Genomic DNA, 21,787 nt, shown 5'->3' with positions numbered 1-21,787 from the left:
AATTTTTCAGTCATATTGCTACGATGTCTGCAGTGTGGCAGTTTATAGTGATGTATAGCACTGGGGCATCATGCTGCAAACATGTAGTATGATGTTGCACCCAGTCACATTATCCTGACACCAGGCCGATCAGTCCTAACACTAACCTCTTAATGCTGAGCGTCTAGCGAGGTAGCTGTTAATACCATTTTTGTAAGTCTTTGGTATGACTTGGCTGGGGTTTGAACCCATGACCTCCCGCTTCTGAGGCGGACGCTCTAACCACTAGGACACCGGAGTGGTCAGAATGGAATTGTAACAATTACAATGGAAGCAATTTGTATTATGCTTGTTGGGGCATTCCTCACTGATGGCTGTCAGTGACATCATCATGGGAATGTGTAACAGCCACATTTTGTAAGAACAAGGTGTAGTTGGTGAACAATACAGACACTTTTCTGCCATTTCCACTGGCATCATCTCATATGATGTTATTTAAAAAAACTTCCTACAACATACTCACAACATATAAAACCTATATGCAAATCTGATGAAAGCTGCTTGTGTTTCTGAAACACATATTCCATACTGGTGGCAAGAATGTCCAAATCTACATTACAAAAATGAAAACATTACCATCCACCTAGGAGTTGCAAATGTATGAAATCCTCTTGTTGGGTAGTTTTACTAACAGGCTTTACAGCAGGGCCTTCCATTAGATTTAAATGTGGCAGGTAAGTTGACAAAGTAGGGTGGGGGGTTGGGGGGACCTACCCCAATGGGGATAATTCATTTTTTTTTAAAAGTAGCATGGTGTAAAGTAAAAGTAGATGGGCTGATAAGGAATCCACTGAATTTACAGACTAAAGGTTCAGACATTTGTTTTTAAGAGAAAAATGAAAGAAGGAAACAATACAACAGATATTTTAATATGACTTTAATGTTTATTTTCTAGATTTAATTAAGATTATGAATCAGAATCAGTCTCCAACTCCACTGTAAAGTTTATCTATTACTTCTTCTGCTCAGGCACCTGCAAATTAAAACAAAATTGTAATACTTAAATAAAGTCATATCATCTCAGCACTAGTTACATATGCAGAAGTCATGTTAATCAGCATTATAAAAATGTATGAAATTTTCTTCACTGCACTTGTGCTTCCCTTACTATCGTTAAGCCATGATACAAGATAACTTTGCACTTACTTATCATTTCTGGCAAGTGGATGGTGCAATCAATTTGCACAAAGATGAATTTATTTCATCCAAATATTTCATGTGAATAAAAATTCCAAATGGAGGCACTTGTCCGATCAGACAAGATATATGCATATTGTAGTTAGCTGGACTCTAGCTTTGATAGTCCTGGGCAATAGGATAAGCTGATTTTGTTATCAGTTTAGAAATGCATCTGCTTTGCAAATACTATGCTTTAAAAGACGAAACTGAATCCAATATTGATGAAATAAGTCATTTGGATTACCTTGTTTTTTATCATTCTGCGTTGGTTGGGTGCATATTTGAGGGTCTCTGATATGGTCTCTTCCATTCCATTTGCCTTTGCTTTGCCATTAGTTTTCAAGCAGGCTTCTGCAAGAGTAATACAATGTTTTAAAAAAGTTTCACAACAAAGGATGCATTGCATTTTTCTAAATGCCAGCAATAATCAATGGAATATTTTTAAAACATGTACTTTGAAATGTGGTCTCAAGTTACTTTATCAATTCATTTAAAAATCTCTGGCAAGTCACATGAAAAACACAATTTAAATCAAGCCATACTTACTTATCAAAACCTGACATATCACAAGCTCTTGAAATGCTTTTTTCCCTTTACGTCCCTTTGGACTATACTCTGGCCAGTCTTTTTGTTTTAAGCTTTTTCATCATCCTGCAGACACTATCCCCAATTGTAAACCTGCCAAGGGAGCTCAAGTAGCATATCTGAAAATAATAATAATAATAATATTACTATTTTTGATTTTGATATTATTATTAGTAGTAGTATTTCATGATCGATGTGACAAAATATGCTTGTATATAGTTATTTTTTGCCATGGTTTTGCAAGCAAATTTAATTTCTCTAACTTGAAAAAAATTTGATAACATTAACTATGCAACACAATGTACTAATAGCAATTATAAACCAAATTAACCACCGTGAATCTATTAACTTCATAAATGACATTCACTCAAGGATTGAATTAAAGTAGCCACATAATATGTAATAGTGTATATGTAGTAAAATACCTGTTACATGTTCATCTCTAAATATGTTTTGGCCTACATCCGTAAGACAAAACAGCCGACCACTACATGTTCACCCCACCCCCAAAAATAATTATACAGGCACTGCAGAACTTGCATAATGCATATTGAGGTTCACAACAGCAAATAAAGGTTATAACAGTTTTTTTAAATAGAAAATAAAGCCCCAATTTACCATCTTCTTGGAGAGTTTGGGATTCTCCTCCAACCTCTGGCAAAGGCCCTCTAGTTCCTCCACTGAATCACATGGCATTGCAAGAATTTCTTCTCTATATTCTGTGTCTGGGCCTTGTGTATGAACTTGGAGGGCCAGCTGCTCCAACAAATTCTCAATATTTGTGTCCAGTTTCATAAGTACATTGAACTGGAAATCTGTAACAGATTTGTGATGAAATTAGTTTTGAAAGATCAAGATCATTATTATAAACTCCTTAAAAAGATCTGTACAGTGAACATGGGTTTAACAATGAAATATATTTATGGAATGAAATACATGGTTTTTGTACAGTTTATATGAAAACTTTTCCCATAATCCTTTATTTTTTTATTCCCTGGATATGTTGTTTCACTGCTGGTGTCTATAAAGTCTGCATTCAATGTAGATGGTTTAGGCGTCTGACTTACACAAGACAATGGTATACATCAGAAAGAAAAATAAAAAAAACCAATGGAATGATGAACAGTCGACACATCAATGAAAAACAATTCATTGTTTATTTGCACAAATAAGTCTTGAACAGTATGTTTTATGACCTATAATTTAATTAATTAACATCTCACAATGTTCTGAAATAACAGTATCTAAGCTACATGAGCTTGTGCTTTCATGTCATAATCTTCCATTTTGCAAACAAATTTTGATGTTGAATCAATGTATATGACCTTAGCATTGAACACTAACATTCAAAATGTCTACAAGATGACAAGACTATTATCAACTGAAGTGACAACAAACCAATGAGTTTTACGTGCATTGAACATAATCATTTTTAAATGCTACAAAATGTGTTTTTAGTGTATGGCCACAAATTACCCAACATTTTGTCAAACATAAAACAGTTCTACTACCTTAGATGAGAATTAAATTCATAAATACAGTGTATAATTGACCTACTCTTATTTAGAGAGCTGTAAATGAAATAAGAGATTATATAAAAGTCAACACCTGTAGTATTTGTTTCATTATTCTATAATGTACATTTTTTTTCCATCCTCAATACTTACTACTTGCAGAGGAACTGGCAGAGAGAAATCTTTATATTCTCCACTCCAGAGTGGATGGGGATGGTGATGGTGTTGTCCTTCTGGATGCAGCTAAGAGTATAAAGATTATTACTACTCCTTAATTGCAGTAAAAAAGAAACAAAGAAATCAGACTGGATTTTTTGGCATGTAAACAAAATGCATACTGGTTGCAATGACCACTGTATATAAAGCAGTGATACAATATATCACAAAATGCATTCTTTTTTAACAAAACATCTAATCTCATATATACAGCATCATGAGTAAGTAAGTACTCTTAAACACATCTTATTAAACAGACAGAAAAATGATGAAATTTATACATACTTTTGATAAAGAATTTCCAATTGCGGCATGGTATAAAAGCAATTGATAAAAAATAAAAAGAGACCAGATAAACTAAATAGAACATACCAGCAGGATAAGAGGAAATCTTGGAGTCTACAAAATACTCTCCATTTCAGGAGGTTTTGGATGAGATGGCTGACCAGAAAGGTTTCCACTTGAGATTTTCATCTTTTTTCAGTTCTTCATTTTCATCTGAAATGTCAATGAGAACTTGTAAATACTGTATGAGTCCTTGAATACACTGACTCCTTGTGACATACAGGGTTTGCAGAACAATCGCTAGCAATATTCACCACTTTTAAATCCAGCTGGTGAATTTTCACCATGAAATGCATCCGAATGCAGTGAATAATCCTGGATTAAAGACAAAATAGTGTACAGAAATGTGCAATAAATTAGTCAAGCTCCAGACAAAACAAAGATATGATTTATCTCTAATTCATAATGACTTTTCTTGTGCTACACATTTTACCAATGCAAATTACATTGAATTTTGTAAATTAAATGGTACAATTAAGATATGTATGTCAAAAGATTACTAATCTTCAGCTTTCCAATTAATGCTAAACACAAGTATCAAGTCATGTATTTAGTCTCTCACCACCAATAAATGCATTTTTAAGTAATCATCCTAGAGTGCACCAAAGTCATGTGAACTTGATCCAATTCCAACATTACTGCTGCTTGAGTGCTTAGATCCAGTATTGCCTTCACTAACTGATGTTATTAATACCTCTCTCTCATCAGCATAATTTCCATCATTTTTCAAAACTCCCATTGTAAAACCTCTGCTGAAGAAACTAACACTACACCATAAGGATTTAAAGAACTACTGCCCGGTTTTTAATCTCCAATTCATATAAAAAATCTTACAAAAGGTTGTTCAATCCCAGCTTGCATCTTGTCTGAATTCAAACAGTCTTTTTAGCAATGTACAATCTGCATATCGCCCTTGCCACAGGACACAAATTGTGTCTGCAAATAGATTACACTCCAGCCCAGTTGATCTATGTTGTGGTGTTGCACAGGGGTCTGTTCTTGGACCTGTTCTCTACACTCTATACACTCAGGTGCTCTCAAGTGTCATAGATCATCATCCAGTGTCTCACCAATTGTACACTGATGACACCCAAATATACAAATCTAGCCACCCAACTGAAGTTGATGCTACCATCCAAGGTGTAGAGATGTGCATTTCTGATGTGAAATCATGGATGACTTGTAACAAGCTGCAGATGAATGATGATAAAACTGAGGCCATTCTGATTACAACACAAAGACTTTCTCATTCACATCCTTTACCTCACACAATAAATATCAGCAACACCAACATTAAATTCACACAATCAGTACAAAACCTAGGTGTTACTCTGGACAGTACTCTCACATTGCACCAACATGTCATGAACATATGTAAGGCTGCATATCTTGAGCTGAGACGCATCAGCTCCATTCTCAGATATCTTTCAGTTGATGCCACTAAAACACTTGTGTGTTCATTACTACTTTCAAGACTATGGTAACTCAATTCTGTCTGGTTCATCTTAATATCTACTGCAGAGACTTCAAAAAGTTCAAAACATAGCTGCTTGGATCATACTTAGAGTACCACAGTCTGAGCACACCTCCCCGCTGCTCTGTACCCAACACTGGCTATTCGATCCAGAATCAAACACAACATTAGTTCTCTGTGCTACGTTTCACTGACAGACTCTAGTCCAACATACCTATCCGACCTCACCTATGTGTACACACAAGCAAGATACTTACACTCCTCTTCCGACAATCATATACTCATTATTCTCACTATGAAAACAGAGTCACATGGACAGCATTCTTTTGCATACCAGGGCCCAGCAACATGGAATGAATTGCCCACTGAACTTAGACACAAAGACGCAGTGATCCCATTCAAGAGTGCTCTCAAAACTACTTATTCTGACTGCAAAAACAAACTTAATGACTTAATAATGTTAACTACCTTAAATATTCTCAGCATGTTTTTTATGTTTTCTAATTTCATGGTGTTTGTTTTTGTAATCATATCATTGTGTATGTTTTTATGTTTAATGTTGCAAAGCGCTTAGAGCTTCTAAAGATTAGGCGCTATACAAAGTCCTCATTATTATTATTATTATATTTAGCTTGGATGAATATTTTTTAAATCAGTGGCCATAACTAAAACAATGGGATTTTGTTTTATGATCATAAAAGTATGTTGGACACCATCCATGATGTACAATGCTGTCTGACATTTCTATGCACCTAAGGTTTCCATCTCAAATATTAAAGCAAAATGCATACCAAATTTGACAGATTGACGAAAATAAAAAAAAGCAATGCTTACCGTTTGAAAAGAGGCAATTGTCACTAGAATATTCTATTCAAAATGATATTAATTTTGGACACAAGGGATACCACCCCCATGTTTTCCTGACTCGTGATATGTCGGCCTATTCTGTGCACAGCTTTAAAAGATGTAATGTTTATCCATCGAGCTATAGAAATGAAATACATTTACTGTAGACTGTTTCTGTCAGCAGTTAAGTTGAGTAATTAAGTCAGGTTTATAGCTAGTTTACAAAATTCAATGTAGAATGCCAATAAATGACAAGATATATTTTTGCAAACTAAAGTGATCTTGAAAAAAGATTAGTAAAGTTTAACATTTTATAAAAAAATAAGCTATTATGTGGAAAAGAAACAACAATGAAATAGGATGCAATGTGTTTACGTCTAGTTTTGCAAGGTACCGTCATAATTGTACCGTAGCTTAATGGGTGGAAAGGCCATTGAAAGGTAAAGGCAGTGCGGAGACCATCGAGTATGTTCCAGAATAGCTGAATCTTTGTAGATACATAGATCCGTTCGTAACTTCAGTCCGCAAGCGAAACACTGTACTTCGTATCCCAATCCTGACTCAGGTCCGAAGTAGACAAATCCTGTTCTAGCTAAAACATACGAAGAAGGTAATCCTTCCCTATCCGTAGGCCATTTCTGAAACATGTCCAATCGATGGGCACAATCACAATAGTCAGGTAAGAAGACTGGAAAATGGTAGGGTTTGAACTTGGAGTTCTCGCTGGATTTCTCACTCGATTCTTGCTGTGGCGAAGTCATCCTTCTGGTGGGTGGCTATCCTCTTACAACCAATGTTTTATACCGACATGTCCATACGGCAAAGTAAAGTGGGTGGGAAGCCGCACTCGCTTCTGCTACACGATTTGATAGACTTTTTCCAAGGGTCGACTGACGATGTGGTGTGTGGGTAAACGTACAATCTTGTTGGGTTGATAGGTGGTCACTTTCTCTAGACTGCAAGGCTTCTTTCAATACGCCAAAGTTGACCACTCGACTGGTACGATAATTCAGAGTAAGTCCTTTAACTTTACACTTCGTGTGCACTTCTTGTTTGTCCCAGTATTCGTAGCCGTAATATTTGGGACCACCACTGACGAAACTTAGAATCTTGTCATCGGGGTGCTCGTCTGTCCAGGCTCCTAAACGGTCTCCTTCGATGTCAGGGTGCTGTTGACTCGGGTGATCGATATAAATGCAACTGTCCACGTCAAAGTACAAGACACGTTCCCCTAACAGTTCTAAAGCTTCGTACAATTTTAAGCGAGCATGAGCTGTCATGTAAGCTGCAATGATGACATTTCCAAAGGGATCATCTTCTACAAAGTTCAGATCTTCTTCGTAATTCACCAAGATCAAATCCTCACGAACGACGTCCACGTGTTTCATGAATTTGGCTTTGTCGTGAATCATCTGAAAGTAGCGGGAAGGTTCGGTCAAATACTCCGTCTTGGGTAAACACGGTCATTGTGCCATTTTACCCCACAAGCAATTTAACATCACTTTGGCAAACGATCGCCTGCCTTCATTTTTCTCAATGTGATCTAAAGTAATGCCTTCTTGTGCCCAGAATTTCTCTCTGAATGTCTTTTAGGTCTTCGGGAGTGTGACACCAGGACAGATAGCCACTGGCTTCTTGCTTCAGTTTCAAAAAGGCATCCACGTAGTCTGCGAAAATGCCTTTCTGCGTGGGGTCACCCTTGTGGAATTATTGTGTCTTGGGAAAGTGGCAAATTTCGTACACTTCTAACAGTTGGTATCCCATGTTCAGAGCTTTGAACAATTCTACGCTGACCCATGTCCCTGTCAAGGCCCGTTCTTCCTGGGTGTGATGACAAGGTTGATCTTGGTTGCATGTTTCAGCACAAGTACGGCACAAAGGAAACATAAGTTTGCCTTGGCAATGGCGAGGTAAGACGGGATGGTATAGGTTCGTGGGAGGCAAAACTTTGCACTTGATCAAGCCTTCGTAGTGTCGAATGTTTTTTAGGTCGATGTGTTCGGTGAACAATTGTGGGTGCCCTGCAGGAAAGCAACAATATTTGCACACGTAGGGATACAGTGAACACACGTCCAAGTATTTGATTTCTTCTCCTTTCTCTTCATCAGCTTGGTACAGCAAACAGGTGGCATTGGTCCTTCCTCCGTACAAACTATCCCTCGGGTTCAGGGGGTCCATGAACTGGTAACTTTCCATGAGGCGTTTAAACTCGGGATCGGTGTTCAAACGGTGATCGTATTTGTGTTCCCACATTTCCACCACTTGGTATCCTTCCTGTTCTAACTTTAGGCGTCGCTGACAAATGGCCTGGTACAAGTCTTCCATGGTTCGTTGTAAGAACTGATTTTTAGTGCCGCGGTCAGGGTAACAGACGGGACATCCGTGAAATAAGCAACCGTTAAACTCGTACATGATCTTGGGGTTTTCTAAGTCCCAGCCATCGACCGAATGCATTCCGATGATCTTTTCGCCCTGTCCGTTGCGGGCATGCTGAATCCATTTGTCTTCCTTGTCACACAAGTAATGCAACCAGCATGGGGCTTTGACCGAGTATTGACGTTTGACACAGTTGGTCGTTTGAGGACTGATGACAGCCACAGTGTTTTCAAGCATGAATCGTTGTCGGTAGACTAAGGAACACGCTTTGGCAATGGTGCAAGCTTCTTTCAAAGGATCAACCCCTCCGTGTTCCATGAACAGTTCTCGAAATTTTCCACAGCATCGCCGTAAAATGTCCACGTCGGAATGACGATACTTTAGCATTTCTTCCTGAAAGTCGAAAGGGTCGGAGGCGTGAGCCTGGTACCAAGCGTAGAAAGTTTCTCGTTCGGTACGCATGTTGTCAGGGTCGTAATAGTGAGCCTGAGGCAAATGGGGTAGAACGGCGTGTTGATTGGCTTCCGTATTGAAAAAGTGTGGAAAGTACCCTTTAGCCATTTCTGTCATTCCAAACATTTTAGGCATTCGACTCAAAGGCATGGCTAAGTAGCTCATCGAATCTTTAAACTGCACTTGTCCCACTTGCAAGAAAATGATTTTGGCTCCGTTCAAAGTGACTTTAGGACGCTCGGTGCCACGTTCCGTATAGCATCTCAAAAGAAACTGTCCATCGTATCCGGAGAAATTATGAGCCATCACCGTGGCATGGTGATGACATTCTCCATAATAATGTTCGATGTCCTCTTGGCTCCATGTCTTGTCGATGGGGTCTAAGACCCATTGTGTGAAATCGGCTAGTGTGTTCGGTCCTTGAAAGATTTTTTCACGCCCTCCAGGAATCTTACTGCAGTGAGGGCAATAACTCAAGATAGGTTCTTGAATCACTTCTCGCACGCTCGATGAGCCACGCAGAAATTAGGAATGTGAATACCGGTCTCTTGCATGCAATCGAAATCGAAAAAGATGAAATTGCCTTTCTTCTTCTTGTGACCATCCTCTTTCTCTGGTTGGGATTGGTATTTTTGCATGTAGCATTGGTGTTCCAAGTCCACGATGCAGTGACAAATGTGACATTTTTTCTTTCCTCGACATACGTGTGCCTTGGTACTGTTGATACATAGACCTTGTCCACACATTGGGCACAATCTCAGGAGTTGACAAGCACATTTCTTCTGTGAACCTTGCATCTTCAGATGTTGTTGGTAACAGGCAGGGCTGACAAATGTGCGCAGACAAGCAGGACAATGCACTGGTTCTTGCCCTTCGCTCAGACAGGGTTGAGAGGCCAAACATCCTGAGCATTTCGATCCACAATGTTTGTGTTGCTCTCGATTATTATAACCATCATAAGTCACATTTCTCACAGTAATATTTGTATCCCAGGAATCCAGTGATAGTGGTAATGGTATCGAAATGGTCATCGTGATGATAGAGGTGAATGTATTTTCCATCCTTAAAGTCTTTCCCTCGAAACAACAGAGACCCGCGCACTTCTTGAGGGTGCACTTTCAAGGTGTATCGTGGAGCTAGGGCATCTTGCAATTTTTGCATCTCAGGAATGCCACAGGATGTGTCTTTGGACAGGCATGCTTGTTGTAACAGAAGTTCTGCTTCATTTCGTTGTTTGGCTCGGTTCGATTTTCGAATGTTCTCCCAGGCTTTTTTCCATTCTACCGTGTCGTTCTTGTCGGCATAGGTTCATCCCACCACGATGGCTCGGGCTAAACACATGTGGTCTTGAAAATTGTTAATTTGGACAAGACTTGTTTTGGTAATGCGAAGGTTGTTGACCAATAAGGTCTTTCTGCATTGTCCGGTCCCTTGAGGAGGAGAGACGTGGGTCATGTCCAGTGTGGCTTTTCCATCGGTGATGTCAAATTGGTCATTAGATTGTTGCACGTGTTGAATCTCCATGACTTTGGAAGTGGTCAATTCTGCAGGGCTGCTAAACTCGATCCAAACAGGGGATTTCAAGCCGTCATGTTGTATGGAAAGTCTCAAGCGATCATCTTCTTTGGGTTGACATTGTCGCTTGAGTGTGGTGAGCAAAGAATCCCACATGTCGGTGATGAACCCTTCTGCTTTCTCTAACAGTACTTCAGACTTGAAATCTTTAAACTTCACTGTGTATTTGTAAGCCGTAGTTCTAAATTTTCTAGAGGGACGCTTTTCCGTCTCTCGAATGTCATAGTACTATTCAGGGTTGACTAAGGGTGGTAAACTTTGTTTAGAGGGTTTGGATTCTGGTTCACTCATGTCCTCTTCAAAATCACTGGCATGAATTTGTGCCAAGACTTCAGCCCTGGTACGAGGCGATAGATCACGTTTCTGCCTCTTACTTTCTTCTTCTTTCTTCTCAAATGAATTGGATCATTTCATCTCGATAGCAAAAAGTCAAATGACTAAAGTTTAAACACCATGGACTAATTTATAGTCATAGCAGACCAGCGTATATAAAGGGTATGTGTCTTGTCCTTTCACTATTCATTTCACTCTCAAACTGAGCACAACGATGGAAGAGACTACCAAGATCGAACGTTTCATCAGAGCTTTGCGAGGGGTCATTAGAAAATTCTCTTCAGACCAGCCGAGGGACTACTCTCCTTCCTTTCAAGATAAAAGTCAAGATACTTGCTATATCTGTCAGAAGAAAGGGCATTGGTCTTCAGAGTGTCCAGACCGTCAAAAAAGAAAAAAAAGGGGTTAGAAGAGACAAAAGTCAAGATACCTGTTATTATTGTCAAGAAAAAGGACATTGGTCACCAGACTGCCCAAAAAAGAAACAAGAGGAGTCAGAAGAAGAGAGGGATTCTTCAGAGGAAGAGGAAGAAGAAGAGGAAGAAAACAGACAGGTGAAGAAAAAGAAACAGAAGAAGAAAAGAAGGGAAGAAAGTGAGGAGGAAGAGGAGGAAAAGACTATGACGGTGAAGAAATTAAAAAAACAGAGAGTGAACAATGAGACAGAATAAGTCTATGAACTTTTTAAAGTGCTCTGTTGTGAATTGTGAATTGTAAATATTTATAAAAGAATAAATTAATTATAAAAGGTAAGTGTCTTTGGGTTTTGATTTTAAAATAAGAACCTACACTCACGCACACTCATACACAGACAGGTACTATTGGGTAAAATGATGTTTTTTTAGTTATTGGCAATTGAAAGTCTATCTCTTTTCGAGAGACGTGGATGGCCCTGAAAAGGGCCTTTTTTGGTGTAAGGGGTGAGTTTAAACAATCAACTTTAACTGTCTTAAGCCTTTGCCACGGCCAAGGCCTAATTCTGGACTGCGTACTGTTGATGATGATTTCGTTGAAATCACTAAGGGTGGTACGGTAGGCGTAGTCACAGGGTTGGAGTGTTTAGCTTGGGAAGGTCGTATTCTCTTCAGCTGTAATAAAGAAGTCTGATACATTTGTTTCAGACTTCTTAACTCCGCTAAAATGTCTAACAGTACCGTGACCGTTTGATTTTGACACCCTTGTTTCTTTGCTGCTGCTTCTTCTTGTTGTTGTTTTTTTCTTACCTCTTCTTCTTGCTGCTGTTGCTGTAGGAGAAAAGCTTGTTCCGCTTCCTTTTGCTGTTGTATAAATTTCTCCAATTCTTCTTTCTGTCTCTGTCTAAAATTTTCCATGTGCGGTAATGAAGGAGAAGGTGACGAAGGTTCAGGAACAAATTCTTGCAAGGTAAAAAAATCCACAAAATCCCAATTCACCTCTTCTGAAAGTAAGTCTGGGTTCCCTTGGGTAGTCTCCACCATCAGTGCACCCCAACTGATCGTTTTCTGAGTTTCCGTCATGTTGAAATACTGTCGCTTAGATTGACTGCACACAGGCGCTAGCGAATCTATATAGACTATGTGACGTCACTGACTGCTCTCTTCGGATTGGACGTGGGCTGACTGAATTATGTAACGCGTGTTTGGATTGGTCAACAAACTCAATCCGTTTCAATCCTTCCTCTCCCTATAAATAAGTACAGTTCACTGCATTCCTTCACCTGTTACTCAGCACCCCAACATGTGGACCGACGTACAATCTTCAACGCTTGTGTCTTCGATGATGTTCCGGACGGACATACCAATGTATGTCCGATCCAACTGGACAGTTGTCCACAGGACAGACACCAGCCTGTGGATGCGAAGAATCTTATGTGGAGCATCAAGGATGCCTCAAAAGAGTCTTAATCTATGGTCCTGCAGTCAGGCGCAGCCTAAGGTCAAGAAGAAGATGTCACAGATGCCCTTTATGTTAAGGGTATATTAACATAAAACCAAAGGCCCTTTTCAGGGCCATTCCTATCTCTCGAAAAGATCTTGACTTTCAACTGCCTACCCCTTTTTTTATTTTTTTGTTTAAAAAAATAATAAAAAAATAGAGACCCCTCCCTGTTTCAATTTTCGCCTGTTCCATTTTCATAGACCCATCAGGTCGGGACCTTATTAAAATAGGGTCCCAACCCTGTTCCATTTCCCCTAGTCCCAAGACAGTCCCACGATTTATTCCCCATGTTCAATTTCCCTTGTCCCTAGAGTGAATAGTTTTTTTTCTTTCTCCCATGTTAAATTCCCCTTGTCCCTAGAATGGATATTTTTTTTTCTCCCATGTTAAATTACATAGTCCCCAGAGTGGATATACCCTTTTTAACATGGAAGTTCCCTAGTCCCTAGACCGTCCCTATTCACTACTACCATTGTCATTACCAGCCTGAAACCCAATTTAATGCCATTTGTATAAATTCATTTCAAATAAATAATTGAAGTGTAAAGTCAAGCAAGTATTCTGTTTGCAGATTTTACATTTTAGATATTATAGTAAAGTCATATTTTCTCTTGTTTAGTAAACTTTATTGCAACTGGTTCCAAAATAGTAAATCTTATTTAATGTTCATTCACCAGAATAGGTATTAATACAATCCCGAATTAACTGTATGGTACTAAAATATACCCTGATCTTGTGTGAGATTGTAATATACAGAACTATACCTCAAGACAACAATAATATATTGAATTTATATTATATCAAGACTGTCATGGTTATGAACTCCAACTTTATTCAGGTTTTTTCATAATAAATGATCATCTTGTGCTATGGTTGAAAAGAAATCAAAGTTCAGTTTAACTCCATTCTCTCCACATTTGTCAGTTGTTAAGAGGCATACTCATCCTCAGTGTTATAGTAAAATGTAATCTTATTTGGATCAATCTTGGTGGTGTAATATATGAATGGAGAAAGAATATTATCATCCAGATTAAAATATGTTTTATTCAGACTCTACTAAAATTTTTAGTTGGATATGGGTTACGGAGCCTGATGTGTACGAACAAAGCAATGTGTACCATGACCTTTTTAATTTAGCATTTTAAACTCCTGCAGAAGAAAGAGATTTTTTAGATCCATTAAACTGTATTAACAAAAACATTTCTTCAGTATGATTTTCCTTTACTTAGTATTGACAAAACTCATATTTTAAAGTTGTTGTTTTTTTGTGTTTGGTTTGGCCTTTTATGGTAAACCAACACAAGTAAGTTATTTAGTGCCAAGGCACTTTAAGTATAGTGCCTTGCCCAAGGACACACCATGGTAGCTAACCCAGGTTGGTCTGATGGTAGAATTTGAACCTACCTTATTTCACAGGTCCAGAAAGCTAACCACTGAGCCACTACAGCTCCCCATCTTATAGTGGAATGCTGGTATACTTTATGATCAAGAAGGATGGGTTGGGGTATGCATGTTGCATCTGAAAAAAGTGATGGAATTTTTGTTTACATAATATTTTAGTCATACAATATGAATCATTTTCTATAGATTTAAGATGTATCAGATCAAGTTAAGAAAAATCATATATTCTGTTTCCTGGGAATGTACTAAAATTCACTGTTATTGTTTGATTTTTTGGTAGTAAGCTTACTTGGTATTTTTTTCTTTTTAACTTGAATACCTAATTTGTTAACATCCTATTCTAAATCTTCATAGTTCTGTCTATTAAGTGACAACTGTTGATACATGTAGGGAAGTTTCTTTTTATATCTTTTGATTTTTGTGATTCTGGAAGTTGCAGTATTTGTTGTTGTATTATTAACCATTTCAGTAATTTAATGAATGCAGAGTACATGTATACTGCTCTATAAATGAAATTTAAGGGAAAATAATGTAAAAGTATGTTTCACTGCAAATATAAATTGTTTAAAATAATATATCATTTATCATATGACTATTCAATTGTGGTAACTAGTATTCCATCCAATATCTATATATTAAAATATGTCTTTTCATACAGCTGGTGATCATTTAGATACAAGTCCAATTGAACATAATCAAATTATCAATGCAGGTGTTTTTATTAGTAATAGTATTGCAAGTATAAGTGTTAGTATTAAGATTTCATATACAGGTATGATAAGTGTATCATAATGTTTAAATGATGCTCCTTGTTACAACATAAAATATGTTCATTGAAACAAATGGTTCACTGGTAAATTGGCAGCAAAGGTCTTCACTGAATTATGTTGCATAAACTATTTTACAATAAAACATATGATGCATCTCAATTATGATGAATGTGAGGAGGAGGATTAATAATAATGCAATTAAAATTATCTTCATAACATAAGTTCTAGCAGATGTGTGATTTTTATGTGGTTCATCATCAGTTTGAAACTGGTCTATGATTTCTGGATCTGGACATGGTCTTTACAATTCATTAGGATATCAGTTACACTTGGTTTACATTTAGAACCCCATGGGATAGAATGCCCAGTTTGAAACTGAGAGAATGGTTAATTATCCATAATATAACTCCTGCAGTTATTATTAGGTTTGATATCAAGGTCTTTCTTTAAAAGCTTTTCAACTCAGGTTCTGTTCCACCATACAGATAAATAAAGTCAAATTCAAGGCTTTCAGATTTGTCCAGTTTGTTTCATGTGTTGCGGCAGACAGACTGTATATTGCCACTGTACCACATAAATATCAGTGCTTAGTCTGCTCTCAGTTGCTGTGGTTTGATTAGTTACAAGTGTCATCACATGTGACTAATTATTGACCAATGTAATGAAACTTGTATAATTAGAAGGCTGGACATAGTACACAATTAATTATATGTTCTCTACATTTGTTTCTCAGTACTGACCTTTCCACTGTGTGACAATCAATGCAAATCATATGTTAATCTAAAATACCTTCAAAGATGACTTCACGGTGAAGTTCTTGTCAAAGGTTGACCTGCTCTTTTTTTAGATCATTGACTGTCAACATAACAGCATGTAACCAGAACACGTATTTCACTTCCGGATCATCACCAAGGCCTTATTACTCACTGTGCACTGTCGCCAAAATACATACAGACAACAACACCCTGAGCTCATATTATCAAGAATAAACAGTTACCTTTAAATCCCTACCAAAAATGCATAAATAAAACTCTTCTATCACCACCAAAATGAGAGAGGAAAAAATGTTCTAAAAATAGACTAGAACTACATTCGTGGGTACTGAACTGGAAGTATTAATTGTGATGTAATTCCTGGCTGTATTTAAAAACTCTAAAGATCTTAAATGTGTGCTAGAGGGTAGGGTTAGCAGTTATACTCCCAATTATGTTTGTGATGAGCAAAAGCAGCTGCACAAATTTGAGCTTTTAGTTTGGTTCTGCTAGGGTCAAAGGATGCAGGTACATTTTACATTCATTTTTTACTAGAAATAGCTATTTTCAATATTTTTCTGTGACAAGGCAACTAAAAGAATCAGTATGTGCCTTATGCATGAATAAAGTTCACTAGTACTATAACAAATTAGCATACTTTTCATCACCCCTCTACCATCAAGATTTTTTTATATTTATCTCTGTAGCAGACACAAATAAAAGTCGGCAGCTCATTTGCAGACTAAGTTACGCATATGATCTCCAATGCTCATCTAACTGTGACAGGCAGTCACCAACAAGCCAACCTATTTCCATGCCTAACTCAAAGTAAATCTGAACCACATTATAGATTTAGCTTATGTGTAAATTTATAAATGCTAGGCTTGTGATAATTAGGTTCATGCCTTCTACCTTAAAAATTAGAGGGATGTCAAAATACGAAACTATCCAGTGAGACCTATGATGTTAATTTTAATCCCTATGGGATTTGTGACATAAAAAACCCAAATGCTTTATGTATTAAAAGGTAACTAATGGGGGCAGGATCTGCAGTGAATCAATGGTTAGTATGCTAGACTCCTGATAAAAATGTTTGTGTTAAAATCCTGTTATCAAGTCAACCAGGTTACCTACTGCAATGTACCCTTGCCTTACTCCAATTCCCTCAGTACTCAGTAAACAACTAGTGTTGCTGTACATAACAAAACCAGTCCATATTGATTTTACATATTTTACTAAATCCTGACAAAAATAATTCTCTAAATAAAGAATGATTAATATGTGATGGTCTCGCATGTAATCAAACTCTTCCAAGCTTTTAATGATATGAACCGATTTATCAATGTTTATCAAATTTGCATGAAAAACTATTTCTTATTTGTCATCAAATATGTTCAATGTTTTGATCATATAAGCATTTCTGCTACATTAGATCAAAATAATCTTTTTGTCAGAAATAGAGCCCTTATAGTATTTGCAAGGTCAACCAATCAGATGCAGAATTTGAGTTTAATATGAATGAATATTTTTTTTACAAAATTGCTCTTTTGCTATATCTTGATGAGATAAATCTATTCACCAAGTCTGATAAAATTAATGAGAAATAGTTTTAAGAGCAGTAGCAAGAATGGCTAGTGAGATGTAGAACCACCACATTATATGCATAGATTTTGCTTATAGCCTCAGACATACAAGCAAATAATTAAAAAAGTCAGATCTAAATTGGATCATAAACACTGTTGTGCAAATCATAAGAAACTCTGCCAATCAGATGCAAGGTCACTTCACTACCATACCTTTATCACACTCATAATAAGCATCATTGTGAAACTTGACTATATAAGCCCAATGGCCAAGCATGATCAAACTTGAATCAGCAGTAGTGGTTATAACCTCATGTATTTGTATGCATCTTCACTTCTTCAATCTAGATCTCATTTATATAAGCATGTATTCTAAGTTTAGTAAAAACTGCACTACATGTATAAATATTGCATGCGGTGGTAACATACTCAGATGAAAGATCACCTTATTATTATTAATGGTTAACACTCATCAAACTTCAAGGACAACTTAATGATTTTAGCCTATATTGTGGAAGTATGGCTTTTAGGCTGGTTAAAAAACTCAACTAATCTTATACATGATCACATGTATATACTTGGATTTTGCTCATTATTAGATTTATCCAAGATGTTGATTTAAGCCCAAAACCAAGTTTTATATAAACAAATTGATCAGAACTATGGACTCCAAAGTAGCTAATTTCTTACTGTTGAAAGACAGAAGGGGATGTGAAATAAATAACACACTCTGGACCATTACATAAACCCACTTAGCCTTTTGACCAGTTGAGATAAAATATCAACAATATGTTAAATAAGATTGATAAATTATGTTTTCTCACATTACCTCAAGCCCTTTTCAACATGGATGGTATTTTTCTTCCACATATGTCAGCTCTTAATTAGTGGCCCTTTCCCATCATGAATGTTGTAGGTGAAACTCTCAGAATTAGGCTTTTTAATTTATATCTGTAGAAGAAAAAAAACTATTGGTCTGCATATATCAATGTCACCATTTCTGTATTAGATTAAAATACCATATGTGTGTGTGTGTGTGTGTGTGTGTTAATTTTAGAATTTAAGCAAACTTGTCTCCATGTGTTTATTTTAAAACTGATGATGATAACACATAACAGGTTCAATGGATAAAATGTTATTTCTTACTTCTAACAACTGCTCATTATATCTGAATTTACATTCAATGTTTGTTTTAATTAACATATTTGGGATAATGGGCAAATTATTTATTTTATAGTTTATCATTATATCATTTACCAGTCTTTTATCATTCAAATATGTAAAATATAGTACCATTATACTGACTTCATATTCTATATGATATCCCAGCAATACATATTAAGCAGATAAGTGCAAATACAAATGTTCAGAATGTAAAATTTACTCCAAGCTCAAAGAAGATCAGCAAAAGATAATATCCAACAAATTACCAAACAAAAAGCGAAGTTAACGCAGTTACCTTTATTATGATGTCTCCAACACCAACGGTACTGTACAGCTACGTCTTCTGAGTTTTACCGTCATCTTGTCTTTCAAACCAGAATTAATTTCTTGAGCTCTTACAAAATGAAGAAACTTTTAAATACTGTAATTTAAGCAGCTTCTTTACATGCCATCAGATAAATTATGGCACAGTGTTATGTCTGTCAGCAAAACGCAACTTCACATTTGGACGGCGCGCTGTGTGGGCATCGCCGACACAGCAACTGACATGAATTCTCTATTAGCAGACAATGATTCGGAATAAATCCTTCGCAAATCTAACATTCTCGATTTTTCATAGTTCCACTTTTCATTGTTGCATCTGTTTGATTGTACAATTGCTAATGATGTTCAACGAATCAACTTCAATTCATCTGCTGTCTGAAATCCCGGTTCAGTTGGTATTTTCTTCCGCGCATGATGCCGTGTAAATAAAAGATACGGTCGACATTCAAAGTGGTTTAGGTTAATTTATTATTTTTCTTTATTAAGGTCATTTGCAGAAAGTGTTTCGCTAGGGTGAGAAAAAAAATATAACAAAAAGAAAACTTTCTTTTCCAACGCTAATACTGTATATATTTCAATTTGTGATTGATGCTATAAATAAAAAAAAATGATAATAAAGCATTTTAGCCCGTGGCTTCGGCACGGCACTCGTTTTTGTGGGTTTTTTAAAATGTTGTTAGTGTTGTTTTGGGGTTGTTTTTTGTGTGTGTACCACACTAAAAAGCATACCAGGTATTAGGCCTAACGTAGGAAAAGAAATTATCCTCTATTTATTACTATTCTTACTGTCAAATGACGCAAAAGTGATCAAATTGCTATTAAGATTTTGTTTTGTATAACACTTACCGAAAGTTTTCCTCGAGATAAAGCAGCCACTTCAAAATGATTATAAAATCTGTGACAGATGAAAAACGTGGTTTAAATAATTCGTAATCGCCTGCCTTAAAATACTGTAGGAATTTGCTAATGTATTTCATGGCCCTCGTTTGAATAGATACCAACGATGATGTATATCGACCAAAATTTGTATATTCCTGCCCACAATCATGTATTTTGTATTAAACCGTATATTACACGAGCGCTCTGTGGCAAACTCGGGGGGGGGGGGGGGGTGGGGGGGGCTCTATTATACCCAGAGGCGTAGCTATGATATTTTGCGCCCGGGGACGAACTATAAAATTGGCGCCCCAGCCCCCTCCCCGTTTAATCACATTTTTGAATATTACCCTTGTTTACTTATTATAATGTAACGTTGTAAGCCTCATTTTGGCGCCCCTGTACCTTGGCGCCCGGGGACATATGTACTCCTTTCCCCCCCCCCCCCAAGCTACGCCTCTGATTATACCTGCTGTATCAGTTGAGAAATATATTGAACAGATCAGGCCCCAATACTCTCGCTCTGAAAAACATTAAAATAATTATATGCAGAATATCGGTAGGTCTCCTTCTTGCCGAAAATGTCAGCACCGTATATATTTTGCAAGTAATGTAATGGGTATAATAACACACACACACACACACACACACACACACTTTTTTGGGAGTGGGGTGGGGGCAACGGACAGATGCCCCCATTTCCAAAAAAAAATAAAAAGTATTTTATATTTGTGTATTTCCCCCTCAGATGTGTTCTACGTTTTATTAAAACAAAATTTTATATAAAAAATTTAGTTTTTAGAATTTTTGATGGGGTATTTATGTTTCCATAGTGTTATCTAAAGGGTTGTTCGTCCGAGTCTGGTTTCCCTCACCTTGCTCGAAGTTCCTTCCCTTGAAATGTTTTGTAACCTTTGCTATATGTCGCCTAGGTCTCAGTGTTTGCTATATGTAATGGTGTTATATTGTGTGTATGCTATATTTTCTTTATGTTTGAGACAGCAAGTATAGATCAAATATCTTTCCCAGTTGTATTTCTTCCTTTATGATGTTATATTGTATCTTTTAATTTGTTTTATGGTTTTCTAATTTTGACGATGGAATGGTGTACTATTTAGATTTTGTTTAAAAAAAATAATTTCCTATTTTATTATTCGAGTGATAATATGTGTCGTTCCTCATAATAGTCTTTAAAGATGTTGATAGGTAGGTTACGCTCGATCCAAGGTTCACGCTTCTTTATTCTCTATGTGTTTTTCCTGGGTCGCGTTAGGCCTCCTTTATTTAGTTTATCTGATTATGCTTTATTGAAAGATCCAAACGTATTTATGAGACCACATTATTCTATAGTGGTCAACCATGCAGTGCGGGAGAAGTTAGTAGGGTTTTAAACTAAGTGTTATACAGTATGTATTTGTGTCTTTATTTTGTCTGTTTATGTTCTACATTGGGTGTTTTCAAAGACTCAAAGATCCAAACGTATTTATGAGATCACATTATTCTATAGTGGTCAACCATGCAGTGCGGGAGAAGTTAGTAGGGTTTTAAACTAAGTGTTATACAGTATGTATTTGTGTCTTTATTTTGTCTGTTTATGTTCTACATTGGGTGTTTTCAAAGACTCATGATGGGCCTGTGTACTTCACTGAGCCCTGTGACTTAGCCCCATGATGTCATCGCCATTTACTTCCCCCTTATATTTTCCCTGTATCCCTTCCTATATATGTCTTTAGAATTTTCTTTCAGAGAAAGAAGAAAAAAAATTAAATTACAAAATTCTTTTATTTTTTTCTTTCTTCCTTTCTTCCCTTTTCTCTTTTAAAAAAAAAAGTTATATGGGTTTCTTTGAAATATTTGAAATAGAATTTGAAATTTTCTTTGAAATATGGCTGTTGTGGGGTGCGAGGAGGGGGTATGGGTATGGCATCAGCTCGCAATTGCGCTACGCGACCCTTCGGTCTGTAATACCTATTCCTCCCTCCCCCTCTCTCCCCCAATTCCAACATCAATTGCGTTATATCAACCTGACGGTAAGTATCTATTCGTCGTAAGACGTATTGAGTTC

The 21,787-nt window shown here is 36.9% G+C and overlaps 1 long non-coding RNA gene across 4 annotated transcripts; it reads right to left on the bottom strand.

Moving 5' to 3' along the window:
• Nucleotides 1-901: 901 nt before the first annotated feature.
• LOC149801513 (uncharacterized) lies at nucleotides 902-19,522 on the bottom strand. 4 transcript variants are annotated; one of them, XR_016420676.1, is made up of 9 exons: nucleotides 18,818-19,522; nucleotides 18,188-18,309; nucleotides 14,257-14,371; nucleotides 3,906-4,031; nucleotides 3,471-3,560; nucleotides 2,422-2,618; nucleotides 1,765-1,922; nucleotides 1,463-1,569; nucleotides 902-1,012 (listed from the first exon to the last, which is right to left on the bottom strand). It is a non-coding gene; the product is annotated as an uncharacterized LOC149801513 (long non-coding RNA). The 4 variants fall into 4 exon arrangements; XR_016420674.1 differs by lacking the exon at nucleotides 18,188-18,309; XR_016420675.1 differs by lacking the exons at nucleotides 3,906-4,031; nucleotides 18,188-18,309.
• Nucleotides 19,523-21,787: the final 2,265 nt, after the last annotated feature.

The sequence above is a fragment of the Sinohyriopsis cumingii genome, chromosome 4 (assembly GCF_028554795.1).
Source record: "Sinohyriopsis cumingii isolate HCF-2022 chromosome 4, ASM2855479v2, whole genome shotgun sequence".
Taxonomy (NCBI): Eukaryota; Metazoa; Mollusca; class Bivalvia; order Unionida; family Unionidae; genus Sinohyriopsis; species Sinohyriopsis cumingii.
Note: the sequence above shows the minus strand (reverse complement) of the source record. Positions and strands in the feature narration are given on the sequence as shown.